Below are 18,848 nucleotides of genomic sequence, written 5' to 3'. Positions count from 1 at the left end.
CCTATATTATCATAATAATTTATGTTTATAAATTAAACCATATACATATCAAAGAAGATGAAAGTGCCATATAAAAATCCCGAGTTCTTAATAAAGTCAAAATAAATTACAAGCGATAACAGTGCTCTTAATATTAATAATATACTACTCCATATCCCGAACCCCATGTTCCTACATTATCTCTTGTACTACAGTGTCATTTGTGCCTCAGTAAGATTGACATCTACGATGCCCTCCCAAGAGAGTCTCCCAAAAAGACTATTCTGTCTATACCCATTTGTGCAACATCCATCATACATTAACATGTAGGCAACACATCAACATCATAGTCTGCCCTAACTTACTCCTCCTTTAATATCTCCTAATGAGATGGTCTAGGTGGATCTTCCGAAGCATCTGGTGTTATATAAGCACGTGACACTCTGAAATGCCATTGAACGTAGCAGAATGCATAACCCTAATCGCTAGGAGCTACGATATATCGTGCTTCAGTTGATACTAGATGATTAAGGAAATCATCATGCATGACATTTACATCTTTGCGAAGCATAGTTAGAGCAGGAATCTCTTGGCAAAAACTGCATATACCTGGACTAGCGCATGACGCACTCAGATAAATATGGATACATCAAACATAACCCACAAGTAAACCACCAAGAGTAAAGTCTATGTCCTCCAAGGGAAGCATCTGATGGTGATTTACGTACGCTTGGAAGTGTATATCCTGCTACTATGCGTTCAAGATACACTCTAAAGGCCTCAGTCGCCTGATTCCTTTTGAGCAAGACAAATGCACAAGCACGTGGCATATCCTCATTGTAGGTATCAACATATGACCAGCCAAATATGTTTGGGAAGTAGTGGAGGATCCATGTCTGAAAATTATACATATGAATTATTAGTAATGGCACAACACAAGTGTTATAAAAATGGTACATAAATATTGATGGATGCAAATATATTACCGTCATCAGCGTGCAATTAGCTATCAACTATTTGATCTTTCACATATAACTTTCAACTAACTTGGAGTACAGGTAGACCAAAGTGATCCTTAGTTGTACTCATGAATCTGTTCCAAGTTAGCGAAGAATTCAAGGTAAACCACATCCATGTAATTTGCACTATTATCCATATATGGACGTGCCAACTAAGTACAACAAGTATACTCTTTATGCATATGCTACATGCTGCATAACCTGCTCATTATCACCATCGCTTGCTCTACCGCTCTGAATTATTGTAGATACAACCTCTCTAGGAATTCAAATCTAGTATGACACTTTCGGGTGTCTTCTATCTTCTCTTGGCCAGCTCCCAAATAGGTCAACATCATCTCTAGTACCTCATCTATGATAATCATGGAGTGGCCTCATAGAGTGGCACCCGTCACCATACAAGTTGATTTTGTAGGGATGAGTTATGTTAAACTCCAATTTTATCATGATATCATAAGCCTATCAATTCAGGTCACCCATCATTTATATATGTGCACCAACTTCAAAATAAGTGATGGGCGCAATGGGGTGTATTGGAAAAACCAAGTCCCACATATCGATAATTCATGTCACCCATTGTTTATATCCACACACCAAGCCCAATAGTGTTGGACATGAAGGGGTGTACTCGGAAAAACTCAAGTCTCACACTAGTTAAAGATAAAGCCAACAAAGGGTTTATATATAGTGGCACCCCTCATCTTACAAGCCATTTTGTAGGGATGAGTTAGGCCAAACTCTAAATCTACTAGGTCTAATAGTCTTCCCCTGATCGAAAGATGAAGCAGGCATGACACATCCTGTAGTGTGATGGATATCTCACGATGTGGAAAATGAAAAGATGACGTCTCAAAGTGTCATCTCTCAACGAACGCTGACAACATACCATAGTTAATAGTAGAATAATCGATCATGCATAAGTCTCACAACCCAAATAACTACATCACATTGTGAAATCATTGATCTTAAGGGTGATGCAACCTCACAATATTTTGGCCATGGTTGAAGCATTTTAAAGTATCACGCTCATTAAAAAATAAATCATCGTCAGAAACTATGAATATCATAACACATGTGTTTCAAAGAATAGATATAGATAAATTTTATCTCTTCGTTTCGCACTTGCCTAGCAACATGTCCAGATATAGAGGCAAAAACGATAAGTGGTACGTTCCTCCTCCAAACCTCTCGGGAACGACATCAACTTAGGGTGTTCTAACTTGGACCAGCGAGGCTTCCAGTGAATTAGAATGTGACACCTACCTCCTTTCAGAAGATGAAGATGGAGATGCATGAACCCCAAAAGTTGACGCCTCCACATCAAATGAACTAGAACCAATCGATGCTTGTAGAGTCGTGCTTTTTCCCTACCAACGATTCATGTTATGACACTCTGTGGAGCCTCATTCTATCTTGATTATCAGCCATAATACCTATAATTAAATCATACAAGCAATACATGGTAGGAAAAATCAAACCCAGATGAAACACAAAGAAAATAAAGGCAAACAATGCAGACAAACTAAATACAGAAATGTATTTCCAAATTTCTAGAAAATCAAAGTTTGGACGAATACTTAAGTGCATTTTCGTACTAACTCGCAAATCAAAAAGAACGAAAAATGGCAAAAATGCATGGATATCTTACTTTCTAAAAACACACTACTCATCTAAACTACCTATCAAACACATTGCTCCGTTAAATAACTTATCTAAACTACCTATTACACAATATGTCAAACACATTGCTCAATTTTTACAAATGTATGGATAAATAAAAAGTGTATGGAGAAATAAAAAACTTACCAAATGTGAGTTTGGTGTTGATCTCTTTAATTGATTAAATGTTGAGAGTATACATTTGGGAGTGAGCTAAGAGAGTTTGAGAGAGTAAAAGAGAAATGAGGAAGGAGAAGAGTCTGACACATTGTTGATTAAAAACGTGTTAGTGGGTGTTTGCACAGATTTCTGGCAAACAATCTCTAGCCTTTTTTTGAAGTTAACTTGCAGGATCGACTACAAAAATCCTAGACTTGTGTTAAGTTTGCAAATGTTGCTAGGTTGGATTGTAATGTTTGGGTTAATTTCAAACAAGATAAACGCAAGAAAATGAAGTAGAACAAAAAAGATTCAAACAAAGTAAAAGAGGACTTGTAAAGTATTAACTTGAAATGTAAATTTCTTTGTATGTAAAAGGTGGACGCTTACATACATGTCAGAAAAATAACTCGTTTCTCTCTTGAATGGGATACTTTAAGCGTTTTCTCTATAATGTAATGAAATGCGACCTTTAAAAATGAAACTTGCATCTACTTATATAGACAAATAAAACATAACTGTTATTCTATCTTGACCAATCCTAATCTGCCACGTCTTCACCCGTGCAAAACTTCCGTATGCCACTTTCCCACGTTCTATAACTACTTATTATGCACTCTCCACTACTTTAACATTTTCTAAAAAAACTCTCTAAGTCCTTTTGCTTTCATGTCGACATGACTAACTCTCTTTTGAAAACATTCCCTCCCGCCTTTGCCATGCTTGCCGACTTCTTTATGTCTCTTTTCTTGTCGACGATCCTTTGTTTGGTTTTTTGTATACCTTCCTCAAAGCCTTAGTCGAATTCAAAAATTTCTTAGTTAACAAATTGTCACCCAAAAGGCCAGCTTCAATTTTCGACCATGCTCGATCTACAAACTGAGCCTTTTTCGCTTGCTTGAAATTTTCGACGGTCACTTTATGCTACTGACGTCATTAGTCATGATTACCACTTTCTACGCTGCAATTTTTGAGGCTTTGCCATTATATTTCATGATTACTATTTACCCTTACTCCCTAGATCATGGGTTTTAAAGCTATCACTACCAACTCTCCCACTTCCTAGTAGTGGAACTGTTTCCTGTTGTACACATACCTGTCACCCGTTCTATTTTTGGTATTTGAGCTTCATATAAATATCATTTTCCCTCTTTTTTTTGGCTTTCCCACTCTGGTTCCCATGGGAAAGGGGGACTAGTAATCCAAAGCTTGTGTCGAGAGGTATGGGTACTGGCCAAGCATTGTTCCCACCTAGGAATCGAACTCGGTATTCCCCGAATTACATTCTTAGCAGGAGCTCCTTTACCATTGGAGTCCAAGTGCTTGGTTTTATTTTCCCTCTTAGTTGTGAATTTTTCTTCTTCTTTTCTCTCATTTGCATTCAATGAACCAGAAACCCTTTCTTCTCGTCTTGTTTGCTTTTTTTACCATGGAAATGATGTCAACTCCGATAAACACTCGTGATAACCCCATAGCTTTCTCGTTAACGGAAACAGAAGCCTTGCAAGGCATTCCTCAACCATCATCTTATGAAGAATCAAGAGCAAAAAAGTGGCAACAACAAATGTTGATTCCCTTCGTGGTGGACAACAAACTTTTTGGTTTCCATGGTCCTTTCCCATATGCGAAGACGAACCGTCGAAAGTCAAAAATATTTTCCCTTGTTATACTCCAGCAAAACCCCCAAATTTTGAAACAGGAGTTTTCAATTGAGAATCATGGACCCTTCTGCTACGGTCTTTCGATCTATGCCTGCCCCAAAGAATAAGGAATATTTGGCTTGGCTTAACAAAGTCTACTCAAAGTGTAAGGCACAGTGAGTGGATGCTGGCATTTTTGACGCCATTCAACTATCAAGGTATGCACACTGAATCAATCCTTGTATGATTCTTTCCTCAATCCTCTTTTGGGAAGGTTCGATCAACACTTTCCAGTTCCCTTGTGGCATGATGACGCCTACGTGATTCGATGTGGCAGCCATTACTCGCCTTTCTCTTTTGGGTGAAATTTTCGAACCCATTTTGGAAACAAACCATGAGTTCGACTTTGAACGTCCCAGCCTCAAACATTATATTACGGATCATCATGTCAAATACCAAGGAAGTCTCCGACTCAAAGCACATTGCCTTCTTAACTTTGTGGTTCTCATACTTCCTTTTCTGCCCAGACTCACTGCAAATTGCCAAAGGTTTCTTTTCTTTGGCTATCCAAATCCATGAAGGTCAATAGATTTCTTTGGGGTAAACTCTTGTTACCTTATATGTACCATACTCTAGATTGCGCTGCTTTGAATATCAAATTCTTCCTACTGCTACTAGGTCATTAGCTTTGTCAGGACCTTATTGGCTCTTGCAATATTGGCTAAATGCCACTTTTGAACACAAACTGCGTTACCCTGTATCGGAGGCTGTCATGTGCATGAATGATAGCAGGCCCATTGAAGGAGTAAGGCTTACCTTGAGTACACTCCCAGAGACTCCCAACAAGTATATCTTCATGAAGTATGGCAACATGTTCATCGATGCCACTACCTTTATCTCTTTTATGGCTCCCTTTGTGGATCAAAGTGTTGGCCCCTCCTGGATTAGAAACCCTTTTCTTGGTGTTTCCCTAAAAGTTGTTGCTCAATCAAATGTTGTATGGAGAGCATTTTTTACTCCTACCCTTTTATCTTACAAAATCGACGTTGGTGTAAAAGGGTATAGTTTCATGAGCTACTAGCTTAAAACTTAGTGGCTCAAAAAATTTGTCTCAGCCAAATGTTACCTAAGTCCCTATTCTCCTACCATCTCGATATTTTTTGGACTAGTCGACAGCTGGCAGTCGACAACCATATGTCATGTCTTAATTTCACAAAACCACTCAACTGGTGGAGCTTCCCATCTTCCCGTTTCAGCAATCCTTTTTTGTGACTAAGGAATTGAACCGTTAGTGGTATGAATATCAAAGGCAGTACCTTGTGGCTCCCGTCTTGTTACAACGATTAATTGATGCTTTCAACTTCTTGGATGCCAAACTGGCATCTGCTGAGGCTACAATGGATGACCCTAGTGAAACTAATCTGACTCCCTCAAATGATGGTGTCGAGGGCATTCAACCTACGAAGGTACATTTTACTTTCTTATTTGTATGTTAAAGTGTATTTGAAGTATGCCATCCTTGATTATTACTTCTAATCTCTTAGGTCCAAAAACGTCCTTTGACTGCTGAAAGTCCTTCCAATAAAACTCCCTAGAAAAAGAAAGTTGTTAAGTCCCCTTTGTAACGCCCCAGACTGGTTTCAGGACTGCTTTCAGGATTATCGACTGACCCCACAAACCAACACGGGTCTTTTAAGCACGTTTTGACCTCACTCAAACTCTTTCCGGGAAACTTCCCAGAAGGTCACCCATCCCAATATTACTCCAAGTCAAGCACATTTAACTATTGAGTTCTTATGGAACGGGCTACCTGTCGCACCCCAATTTTTGACCAACATATTTCATTCATTTGATATTATTGCAATCGTATTTCATTTGCATTATATCGTCGCACTTCTTGCATATTTCTCGATTTTTGTTTACCTTTTCATTTTAGTCATTAGTTTTATTTGTAATATTATTATAAGTGTTATTGTTATTGTTATTATTATTTTTTTTAGATTTAGTTAAATTTAGAGTTATTAATAAAAGAATGAATAGATAAAAAAAATATAGAAACTTAAGTCTTTTTAATTGTTTAGGCCCATTCTCTTTTTTACTAAAGCCCATTACAACAAAACAAAATAGTCAAACAAAAAAAATGTCTTCTTCATCTTTCTCTTTCCCACGCATCACACATCACCATCATCTCATAACCTGCTATGAGAATGTGTCCAAACCTTCTGCTCCCACAACAGACCAGCCTGCATCTTTACTACAGGAACCCTGCACAAAAAACTCTGCATCTTGCTGCCTAATAGACTCCAAAAATTTCACCATTTTTGCTTAAGCCAAACCTGCACCAACAAAGTGAGAGATCAGTTAACCATATTTGTTCAAAACTCTTGAAATTTTCCCCCCAATTTTGATCTCAAACTCTCCTTAAAACCCTAATGTTCCTCCTATATAAAGAGAACTTCATTCATAAAAAAGGGGAGGACCAACGATTAGCCTAAGAAAACTCTGCTCCGAAAATTATCCTCCAAACAATCCACTTCATAATCTTCCAAATTCTCACTGAACCATTCAACTTTCACACAACCATTCCTTCAAACTTCTTCACCCACTCACAGACTCTAACATACCACACACCAGACAAACCATAGCCTCTGAAATCCCCTCAACATCCTTCAAAACCTCATTCTACAGAAAACACACACAACTACAACACAACAACATGAACTCGGTGACCTTGATTCCGTGAGAACCTCAGCATAACCTTGCCGTAAACGCAACAATCAACACCATCGCACCAAATCATCAACAACAACATCAAAACGCGGAGAAACACGAACTGTGAATAGGGATTGATTCAACTCGTGGAATTCCTCCCCTGGTAACTTCCGGGCGGTAACCTCTCCTATCTTAACTTGTTATGGCGCTGATTTTATTTCGTTTGATTTTGATGTTGCTGTTTAAACGTTCCTGAATATTAGATGTTGTAGCTTGAATATTTCTAATCTGTGAATCATTTGAATGCTTGCTTGATTATTCATTTGATTGAATTTGGTTGTTGCCGAGGGAGTTTGAAACTGAGTGTGAGAGATAAGAAGGAAAGTTGCTTTCTGATTGTTGTTGTTGTTGTTGCGGTGTTCTTCGAGAGAGTGGAACCGAGTGAAATCGCGAGTGAGAGGAAAACGAGATTGAGGAGAGATTTAGCGTGAAAAGAGATAGAGAGAGGGCCGATTCGGAAATGCTGAGAGCATAGAGAGAATTTTGGAAACAAAGTGAAGCAGGGGAGAACGACGATTTGAAGTGAGAGAGGCGGACTCATCTCCTCTTTTGTTTAGGGTTTAGTTTTCTTCAATGGGCTTAAGTGGATTAGAAGGCCCAATCCAAATTTTCTCCCTGGTGCACCCTGTTTAGGCGCTGATACTCCCTCCTGAGTTTATTTTTTGGGCGTGGGTTGACTAATAAGCCCAATGAAGTCTTCTTGTTGTTTTTTTATTTTTTTTATTTCGATATAGTTTCTTCATTTGTTCATTACTATATGTTTATTTAGATTTTATTTTGCTCATATCTTAAATATACAAAAAATATGTTATTTATTTTAGACTTTATTTTCATATTGAAAATCCAAAAAAGTAAATAAACCTTGGTCCAACGCCAAGTCGTTTTCAAATAATTTCTCGATCCAACGTCGAGTTTTTCTTTTCAAAAATCTTTTCTTCTAATTAAATTGAAAGTTCGAGTGACAAGAAGTGTACACCTCTTGAATACCCCGATTCTTTGGATTAAAACATTTTCTTAAAAATGCACTAATCAAATCAAAGTGATCAAGTGACAAGAAGTGCACACCTCTTGAATACCTTGATCTTTTGAACCTTTCTTTAATCAAACCAAAAGGTTAAGTGACAAGGGGTGAACACCTCTTGAATACCTTGATCTTTTGAACCAAAAAACATTAATCAAACCGAAAGGTCATGTGACAAGAAGTGCACACCTCTTGAATACCTTGATCTTTTGAATCAAAACACATTAATCAAACCGAAAGATCCTGTGACAAGGGGTGAACACCTCTTGAATACCTTGATCTTTTGAATCTAAAACACATTAATCAAACCGAAAGATCCTGTGACAAGGGGTGAACACCTCTTGAATACCTTGATCTTTTGGATCTAAAACACATTAATCAAACCGAAAGATCCTGTGACAAGGGGTGAACACCTCTTGAATACCTTGATCTTTTGAATCAAAACTCTTTAATTAAACCAAGAGGTTAAGTGACAAGGGGTGGGCACCTCTTGAATACCTTGATCTTTTGAATTAAAACCTATTAATTAATTTGGACAACAAGTGACAATGGGGCTCGCTCCTGTTCAATACCTTGGGTAAAGACGCGCTAGGTGCACACCTATGCTCAATCCTTTGCTAAACGTCCGCAAAAGCATTCTTTAAAACACAATCTCAATTTCATTCAACCTTTTTGCCTCATGGCCTTTTCATATTAAAATTCTTTTCATAAACGAGATACTTAATCAATTTTCAATACGAACATACTCCCACATGTGAAGATCGAATATCTTCCACTCGAATGCGATGATGGCCAAAATCTTGTCTTATCTTGATTTAGTCATCCATTCTTGTAGTGATCTCATATCCATGTGCGCGTAGTATTTCCATTTGAAAGCGATCGAGTACCTCTCGCTAAAATCATCCAACAAACTTTTCGTGGTTCTTAGCCCGAACTACGATTGCTCTGACTTTCCCATTGCACTAGGGAATACGTAGGCACAAGATACAAACGTCTTGGCGAGCATAATAATAAAAAATCTTTTCTTTTTCCTCATAATAATAAAAAACCTAAAAAACGTTTCTTTCATCTTTTCTTGATTAATAAGCTAAAGAACGCAAACATCACGTTAACACTCAAACACGAAACTAACTAAATGGGTCCCATCGAGTACGATGGAGGTGAGGGGTGCTAATACCTTCCCCTTGCTTAACCGACTCCCGAACCCTAATTTGGTTACGATGACCATCTTATCCGTTCCTTTTTATTTCGTGGGTTTTATCGATATTTCCCCTTTCCTTCTTGGAATAAATAAAGTTCGGTGGCGACTCTGTTGTACTTCGAGCGCGCGATAAACGCTCGAGTCACATTTTTACCGCTACACTACCGAAAAGAAGATGCATCTTGTTGGTATAGGTAGTACCCATCAATCCTTATACGCTTTCCTTCAACCATGCAGTCCCATACCTGCACGGCCTCAAGATCCCTCTCATTCCGATGTGGCGACCACTCCTTGCCATATTCGTCCTCGAGTGTTACATGCAGTGCAACCACCCCTTGCCTTCTTCGGCCTCGGGTGTTACATGCCCACCAGCCTCCGCATGCAATCCCGTACCTGCACGGCCTCAGGATCCCTCTCATTCCAATGTGGCGACCACTCCTTGCCACATTCGGCCTCGAGTGTTACATGCGGTGCAACCACCCCTCGCCTTCTTTGGCCTCGGGTGTTACATGCCCACTAGATTCCGCATGGTTCGTCCTCAAACCACATTTGTACTTGGAGAGGTCTAGCTTTGATACCATTTGTAACGCCCCAGAGTGCTTTCGAGATTATCGACTGACCCCACAAACCAACACGGGTCTTTTCATTATGATTTGTCCTCACTCACATGTTTTCCAAGAAACTTCCCAGAAGGTCACCAATCCCTAAATTTCTCCAAGTCAAGCACGCTTAACTGTGGAGTTCTTATGGAACGGGCTACCGAAAAGAAGATACATCTTGTTTGTATAGGTAGTACCCATCAATTCTTATAAGCTATCCTTCAACCATGCAGTCCCGTACCTGCACGGCCTCAAGATCCCTCTCATTCCGATGTGGCGACCACTCCTTGCCATATTCGGCCTCGAATGTTACATGCAGTGTAACCACCCATCGTTTACTTCGACCTCGGGTGTTACACCCTCATGTATATTCATTACCTTTTCTCTTATGTTAACTTCATTTTATTGCTACTTAAACCTCATTATTCCAGATTCCTGTCGAGGTGCCACCCCTAACTGATGATAAGGCCACAAAAATTCCACCCCAACTGAAGATAAGGGCAACTCCAACAATGGCTCTAGCCTTCATATTTTTCCTTCCACTGCTATTCAAATTCTTACCTAGCCTAAAACCATCAAGAAGAAAAAGAAACATGTTCCCAAAAAATTGACCCCCAAGGTGACTCGATCGACTCCAACAGCTTCAGGTGTATTCGACACTACTTTGACTCCACAAGTTAAGGATGTAGAGAATCCACCCGTGAATTCTTCTCAACAAATATTTTCTCCTCCTCTTCGCCACTGAGAATAATTCTTCGGATCCTGCTCTACAGGTGTAAAACATACATTTTTCATTCTTTATAGGTTATGTTTCTTTATTCTAACATTTCTTATATCCAGGATCCAAATCAAACCCCCAATGTTCAAAACAACACTATTGATCCCTCTAAGGCTGCTACCATGGTCACTAAGACTCAGGCTAAGGCTGAACCCAGTCCCGAGAGACAGAATGCTTTCGCAAGTGCTTTGATTGAGAGTCAACCCTAACCTGTGTCTTGTGAAACTGCTGGCAAAGATTCTCAACCCTCCATTGTCTACCAAGCTCAGGATCAACAAAGGGATCCTCATCCCGATGAAATTCATATTGAGAAAACTACTACTGAGGCAGTGTTTGTCGAGGATTGTGACTTGCAAAATCTTAACTCTGCTAGTTCTTTGAGTCCAAAAGACATCTTGGCTAAGAAGCAAACGGATCCAGCTAAAACCTTGCATCCACTTTAAAAACTTCGACAAGCATCTACTGACATCTCTTTATCTGATTCGACTTTGGCTCCTGCGCCTGAATTGGAAGCTTCCACTATTCTCAATTTGCAACAACTCAAAGAGTACTTGTTTGAAAAGGAGTTTCTCGCTGTTGTCAAAGACGGACCAACGCTGGTGGCTGATGTCTTTAAATTGCTTGATGAACTTTCCCAACAGAACCTTCCCAACTCGTTGAATTAATTTATTTATTGAATTAAAGTTTTGGTCATTCTATTTTAATTAATTTATTGAATTAATCATTCTATTTTATTTTCAAAAAGTTTTATTTCTCTTTTCTATTTTTTGCTCATAATAAATAATGATGTCTTTCTTTAATAGTTATACAAGATGACATGTTTGAATATTATTGTTGTTATTTTTTATTTTCATATCATTTAAAATTATTTATTAAACATAAAATTATTCATAAAACAATTATATAATTAATAAATATCCATAAAGAAATTTTAACAATAAATCATCACCATCATCAACAACTTTTTGCTTCTTCATCTTCATTCATATCTATTCCCTACTCGTCATCCTCTTTATCATTCTCGATTCTAAAATTGTTTCTAGGGTATCCTTATCCCTTTAAAGTGTTTTGTTGCTTGTAATCATATTTATTATTTTAGTAAGTAATTGAGTCCATCATACTGGATTGTTGTACATCTTTTAAAAATGATAATTTTTCATGCATAATCTTTTTTAGTGTATAAAATAAATCTTTGACTAAAATTCAATGCAAATTGATTCAAAACAACAAGTTTGTGACTCATATCACATGATTCGAAACACGAAGGGCCTTCACTCCAATCATGCAGTTTTTTATTTCTCAAAAGTTGATTCGAGAAACTTGATTTGAATAATGTGAATGCTTGATTTGAATCATGAGAATGTTTGTTATTGGAATTTTGTTTCTCGAAATGTAATTCAAATTATGATTTGATTTGAATCAAGAGCGAACAATTTGTTTTTTAAGTCATTTCTAAAAATGTGATTCAAATTATGGTTGAGTGTGATTCAAATCACATGATTTGATTCCAGTCACATGATTTGAGTCCGTTAAAAAATCTAAGTTTTCTATTTACTTAATTTGATTCATTCAATCGCTAAATTGACTCAAATCAAAAGTTCATTTTTCACTATTTTGCGTAAATCTCTGGTACATATATAAACCTTTTCTATCTCAATTTTTCAAAAAGAACTTTTGATAACTTTTGTTGTTCATAGTTCACACATTCAATTTTTGGAGTAAAACATTGGTTTGTGTGATATTTTCATAAACTTCATCTTTTACCTCAAACACTAAACACCATTGGCGGGTATGAGTTTTTTTGAACTCTAGAAGAGAGTGTGAGTTTTTGTTGTGAAGTGATTCATTAGAGGTACTAATGATTTTTTGAATGTTTTTAATATGGAAAATTGGCTGGACTTCTTCCGAGTGATTTCCATTGAAGAAAAAGAAGTATTTTCCAAAGAAATTTAGGAGTATCTAGAATCTATCATTAAATCAATGACCCCGACAAGGTAATCTCAATGGAATCAAATAAAGATTGATATGGAACGGGAGTTTGGAGTTCTTGTGATGTGTGAAAAGGTGAATCAACTCAAGATCGTGGATCTTAGATATTTTAGAAACCTTGTGAGTTGTGTACATTTAAATAATAATCAATAATTAGTCTATATAACTTAATGATAAATTCTAAATATTTCAGCATTTCATTTTGATTAACATATGTAAAAAAAAGGACATTGTAAACTTCTTAGTGGTAGATTTCAAATTTGTAACATTTTATTCTCATAGATTGGATTAGGTATCATGTAAGGACAAAGACACTGAACCAATATAAATCTCGATACATAATCTCTCAAACTCTTTTTCTTTGTTTTTTTCTTAGACCTTGCTTGATAACTTTATTATTTTCAGTAGTTCGCATGGTTTTAGGTTTATTTCTTGTTCGTAGAGATTTTTTTTAGTGTATATTTGTTTAGATTTAGTCTTCTAAATTCCTCTTTTTGCTGATTATACTGAAAAATTATAATATTAGAATTTTTAATCACTTAATCACATTATATTAAAAAAATTATATTTGAATTTAAGTATATTAATCCATCCATTGTTATTAGTTAATTCATAATTGTCTTGAAGATCTTATTAACACTTGTTTTCTTCTACTTGTTGAATCTTCTATTTACTTCCATTTGCAATGTATAAAATTTGTTTCTTTAGCTCTATATAAATTTCTGATGCAAATCTTCTTTGACCTTCTTTTCACTAAATATTTCATACTATCATGAAGTGGTACATATGTTTTCTTCTTTTAGTATGTGTCTTCCTATTGTTCTTTGATAATTCTTCGTCTTCTTTGAGACTTCTTCTTCTTATTTGAGACTTCTTTCTACTTCTTTGTGTAGCTTCTTCTTTTTGTTGTCTCACTCTTTGGTGTATTTGTATTATCTACATTGTTGTTACACATTTCTTTTACTTTTCAATCTTCCAATTTCTGTTTAAATAGATAAATAAAATAGATCTATTGGACAAAGAGAGATTGAGTATTCACACATCATATAGTTGTTAGAGACGTTAGCTATTATGAGAGTAGATTGGTTGCAGCAGCACTATGATGAGACATGTGAACAATAACGATACAATGTACAATTCTTTATCTTGATTTATAGGATAGTGGATATGATACTGTAATGTAGTCACGTGAAGATGTGCTTTAATAATATTTTCACACATACTCCCTTTACATCTAACTTCATGATTTAGAGGCTTCTGATAGAATTAGATGAAGCTTAATCAGAGGTCAGAGTAATTATGTTCTTCTTCACACTTAACTTCTTGAGTCAGAGTCTTCTGATAGGTTATGATGAAGCTTGATCAGAGTTAGTATTAGATCTTTGAGATATCAGAGTCATAGAGAGTTAGAGTTCATCACAAATGTTTTCTGGACAGATTCTTATAGATGCATTGACTTGATAACCTAGATTATGGATTTGATTTGTTGCTTCTTTAAGATATTCTTTCAGACGTTTTCCTTTGAATCAAAGGCTTTTGATAAATAGTGATGAAGCTTGTTCAGAGTTCAAAGTCATTCTCTTACATCAGATTTTTCTTGCTTCTAAAGACGCCAAACTTCAGACTTCATCAGTCTTCAGATTCCGTGGATCTTCGGATTCATCATGTGCTTAGCTCAGCATCTGGTGCATTCAATCTTGACTACTTCAGATTTAGGATTGTTTTCTTAGTTCTGCACATTGAACAACTGTTGGAGAATAAAAATTTTCTTCATATAAATGTACTTGTTATCATCAAAACTCCAAGGACTAGTTGATGAATCAAAACTTGTTCCAACAATCTCCCATTTTTTGTGATGACAATACCATGTATTTTGATGAAAATATTTCCTTAGATAAACGCATAATTGTTAAAAAGGTCAGAGTTGGGTTTGAAAGCTCCCTCTGAGTTTAAAACTTATTAAAATTTTCAACTTCAACAGAGTAAGGTTTGCAAGCTCCCCCCTGAGAATAATATCGACAATTTTCTTGTCTACTCCAGAGTTAAGTTTACAAGCTCCCGCTAAGAGTAAGACATAGAAAATATTGATAATCCATAAAATTTTAATCAGATGATAGTGTCTGGTTTAATCAAACTGAAAAATGCATAATAGTTTAAAACAATAAAGTTAGGTTTGTAAGCTCTCTCTGAGTTTAAACATATTAACATTTCCAATCTCGTTAGAGCGAGGTTTGCAAGCTCGCTCTGAGAACGAGAAAATCTTAATAAGACTTAAATGTTTGAACAATAAGAGTCTGGGCCAATTTAAGATTATATCAAATTGTCCCACACACATAATTTCTTCAAGCAAATAAGGATATAGCAAACAAATTATCTCAAATATCATAGTTCCCATAAGATATTTCAAATATCAGATTTCCCATAAGATTTTGAGTTTTCAAGATGAAGGTTGTTGATTCTCACTAAATCACTATGAAAACTATTATCAGTTTTGTGAGTTCTTACTTGGAATGAGATCTCATAGAGAAATTGACCTTTTTTGTGTGTGATTCAAGTCAGTTATAAATCTTGATTCGAGTCAATTTGGACAGAGCCAAATTGAAAAATGTGAAAATTAATGTTATTTGGGTCAAGTATAAGGTGTGATTCAAATCAAATGAGATAGAGACTGACTAGATCTGTCTGATTCGAATCAAGTGCAACATGTGATTCGAGTCACAGAGCATCCTGACTCAAATCAATTTAAAATTATGATTTGATTCACAGATGTTGAAAAACTTTTGTTTGCCTCTGTTCTTTTTTTATTCTAGTCAGGATATGTACATGATTCGAGTCATGCACATAAAATCTCAATTTTTTATGATTTTCAAAATACTTTGAGATTTTCCTTTCCATCTAAATTGAACCAACATCACGTAATTGTTCCACAAACTTAACCTATTGACTTACAGCATCATGATCAAACTCAAATACAGACAATTGAATTATGCATGCTAAAAATGAATCAATTTAAAACTTAATTCAAAGATGTGCAATCATGGATGAGACTCAATAAAAAAACATAAACAAAACGAAAACGATAAGACAAGCAACAAGATTTTATGGGGGTTCTCCTCCTGAAAGTATTAGGGACATGCAGCTTAAATGACAAATCATCAATTTTGTACCCATAATCAACATCTTTGATTTTTTTTTTCAAATTTAAAAATTGAGATTTAAGGTTTTGATGTTTTAACCTATAGAACAAATTTCACATGTAAATCAAAACGAATATGAGTAAACAAATTTGGCATGTAAATCAAAACCAATATAAGTAAACAAATTTGGCATGTGAATTAAAAGTTTAAAACGAATATGAGTAAACAAATTTGGCATGTGAAACAAAACGAATATGGATAAACAAATTTGTCATGTGAATCATAATGAATTTGGATAAACAAATTTGGTAGGTCACTCAAACGAATTTGGGTAAATAAATTTAACATGTGAATCAAAACGAATATGAGTAATCAACAATTTTAAATTTAGTAATTATTTAATTGACATAACAAATTATATGAAATGTTCGAGAATTAACCAATTAATCTGATAATAGTAAAAAATAGCATGCATTCAATAATTAACCAATTGACACATTTTATTTCACATGTTAAAAAAGTTATACACCAACGCATATATTTTTTTTATCAAAATAAAGGCGGTTTAGATTGTTTAAAAATAAAGTAGAGAGATTTATTTTGTGAGTTGACTAAATACAATGAAAACAAAAGTATAAAATTTAATCAATATAATATTGGATATATTATTTTTCATTGAAAAAGCTAATTAGTTAAATATTTTTATTTCTGATTAGTGTCCATATGTCTGTTTGTTCCCTTTCTTAGTAAGCATAAATTTGAAAATATAAACAAAATATAAACAGTATTTTTTGTGTATTTAATTATTATTTATAAAATGATAAAAAATAATGCAATGAGATGAATATCTAACTAGATTTAATAAAAGAGTGGCTTTTAAGATGGGGTTCAATTATGTACCTCACCTATGTACATTTAATTAAACCTTTAGCTTAAATAAGTCTATGAAATATCTTAATTCAGTAGTGTATTGAATAATTCTCTTCATTTTATATTTAAAATTATCTCTCTCCACTAACAAACTTATCCTCTATCATCTATAAAAAAAAAAAAAAAAATCAACTATAACCTCCATGAAAAAGACTACAAATTCTGCGCAACAAAAAATCCAATAAAAAAATGAATTGAATTTTTATACTTTAGCGAGTAAATCATATTTTGATTGATTGATATGTGGAGGATCTTGTGGGAAGAATGAAAAAGAATTTGAGAGTAAGAAAATATCATATTTGATGCAATGAATAATAAAGCCACGAAAGAAATGAACAGTTTTTAATAACATCAGAGTGTAGTGTGCGTGTGTGATCTAGTGATGAAATGTTTGGGTTATGAGAATGTGTTCCTTTCAAGAGCTCAGATTCGAAACTCACTAGTTACAAATTGCTTATCAATATATAATTTTTTTAATTTCATTGGTGAGAGACTTTTAGCATGTAATCGGAACTAAAAAAATAATTTAATCCGAACAAAAATAAACTATATCAATTGAGTCTTTTAGCATGTAATTAGGAATCAATTACATACTACTGAAAAATATTAACCTTTTACATGGATCTCAATATCTTGAGAGATTAATATTTTCAGATATATACCAAGTTAAAAGAAACATATCACGTGTCCTTTTTTTTAACAGTGTCTTTTTTGCTAATAGAAATATAAGAAATATGTAATTTACTGAATAATAATTTCAATGCCACATGAAAAATCAGTAAATTTTATTCAGAAAATGTACTATAAAATACGTATAAAGAAAGTACAGAAAAGAACTAATCGATATCTCCAAAGTTGATATGTCCTCTAGCTAAAATCTACCTCGCAACTAGTGATCGATATCATGCCATGCTGGCTAATTAACTCCACCAATCACCATGCATGCTCACAAACATAGGCAAATGAATTGAATAGTTCTTTTGTTGTATTTTTTAGGCAAAGTTTTAATATCATTGTCTCCCCAAGGTACTAATGGTCCCTATTCTTTCGTTTTATGCATGCATGGCCACACTTAATTTAAAGAATAGACAAAATGTGGTCACTACTTTCACCATATTTAAGACAACTAAGAATATAAAAAATTGATAATGATTAAACTAATACGTACCAATGCTTGTTTTGGACGTGTACTAAGCATTTGCCTCAAAACATTAATGTGATATGAGGCATGGGGTGTTCCCTTAATATGTTCTTTTGCACTTGTTTATTGTACTCAATCACTATAGAACAATAGTATACATAGCTTTCTTTGGTATAGCATATAATATTGATATCTTTTATAGTACATTAATGTTTAGTTTATATTAAAGGAAAGAAAAAATTACCACGTTTTTTCTCCTCTGGTAGACAAGTTTGTGTGACCGGTCTAATCAATGAACATGTAGGAGTAATGTGGAACTATGAAGACCAAACATGAGTGTGAAGATTTATTACTGATGTTTTGTCCTTAATTAAAATGGTGGTCACCATCTTAAACTTTCATCCAATAGTTTAAAAACTGGCTCAACTATCGATCTAACAAAGTTAAGGAGTCAAAGGATCCGGGATCAATAGACATGGTAGCAAAATGGAGCAACTTTTAACTTTTTTTTTTTTAATCAAAAGGAAAAATATTAATTCAAAAGTACAAGAAATATACTTTAATTACTACTTGATCAATAAGTCATATGGTCCATCTTGCACTATCGTGACGTTGTTCACTTTGACGTTAAAGGCTCTGTCTCTCCTTGTTGATGGGTGTGGTGTACTCTACTAGAAAATTTGTCAAGACCGATGTGATGTCTTTAGGAATATATATAGTGGACGTTGTATTCCCACAATTCGACTGCCTAAGATATCATTTTTCCAGCCAGGTCTGGCAGCTTCTTAAGGACTTGGCATGTAAGATAGTTTATTTTTACCAAT

The sequence above is a fragment of the Vicia villosa genome, linkage group LG1 (genome assembly GCF_029867415.1).
Source record: "Vicia villosa cultivar HV-30 ecotype Madison, WI linkage group LG1, Vvil1.0, whole genome shotgun sequence".
Classification (NCBI taxonomy): domain Eukaryota; kingdom Viridiplantae; phylum Streptophyta; class Magnoliopsida; order Fabales; family Fabaceae; genus Vicia; species Vicia villosa.
This window is presented reverse-complemented; position numbering follows the sequence as displayed.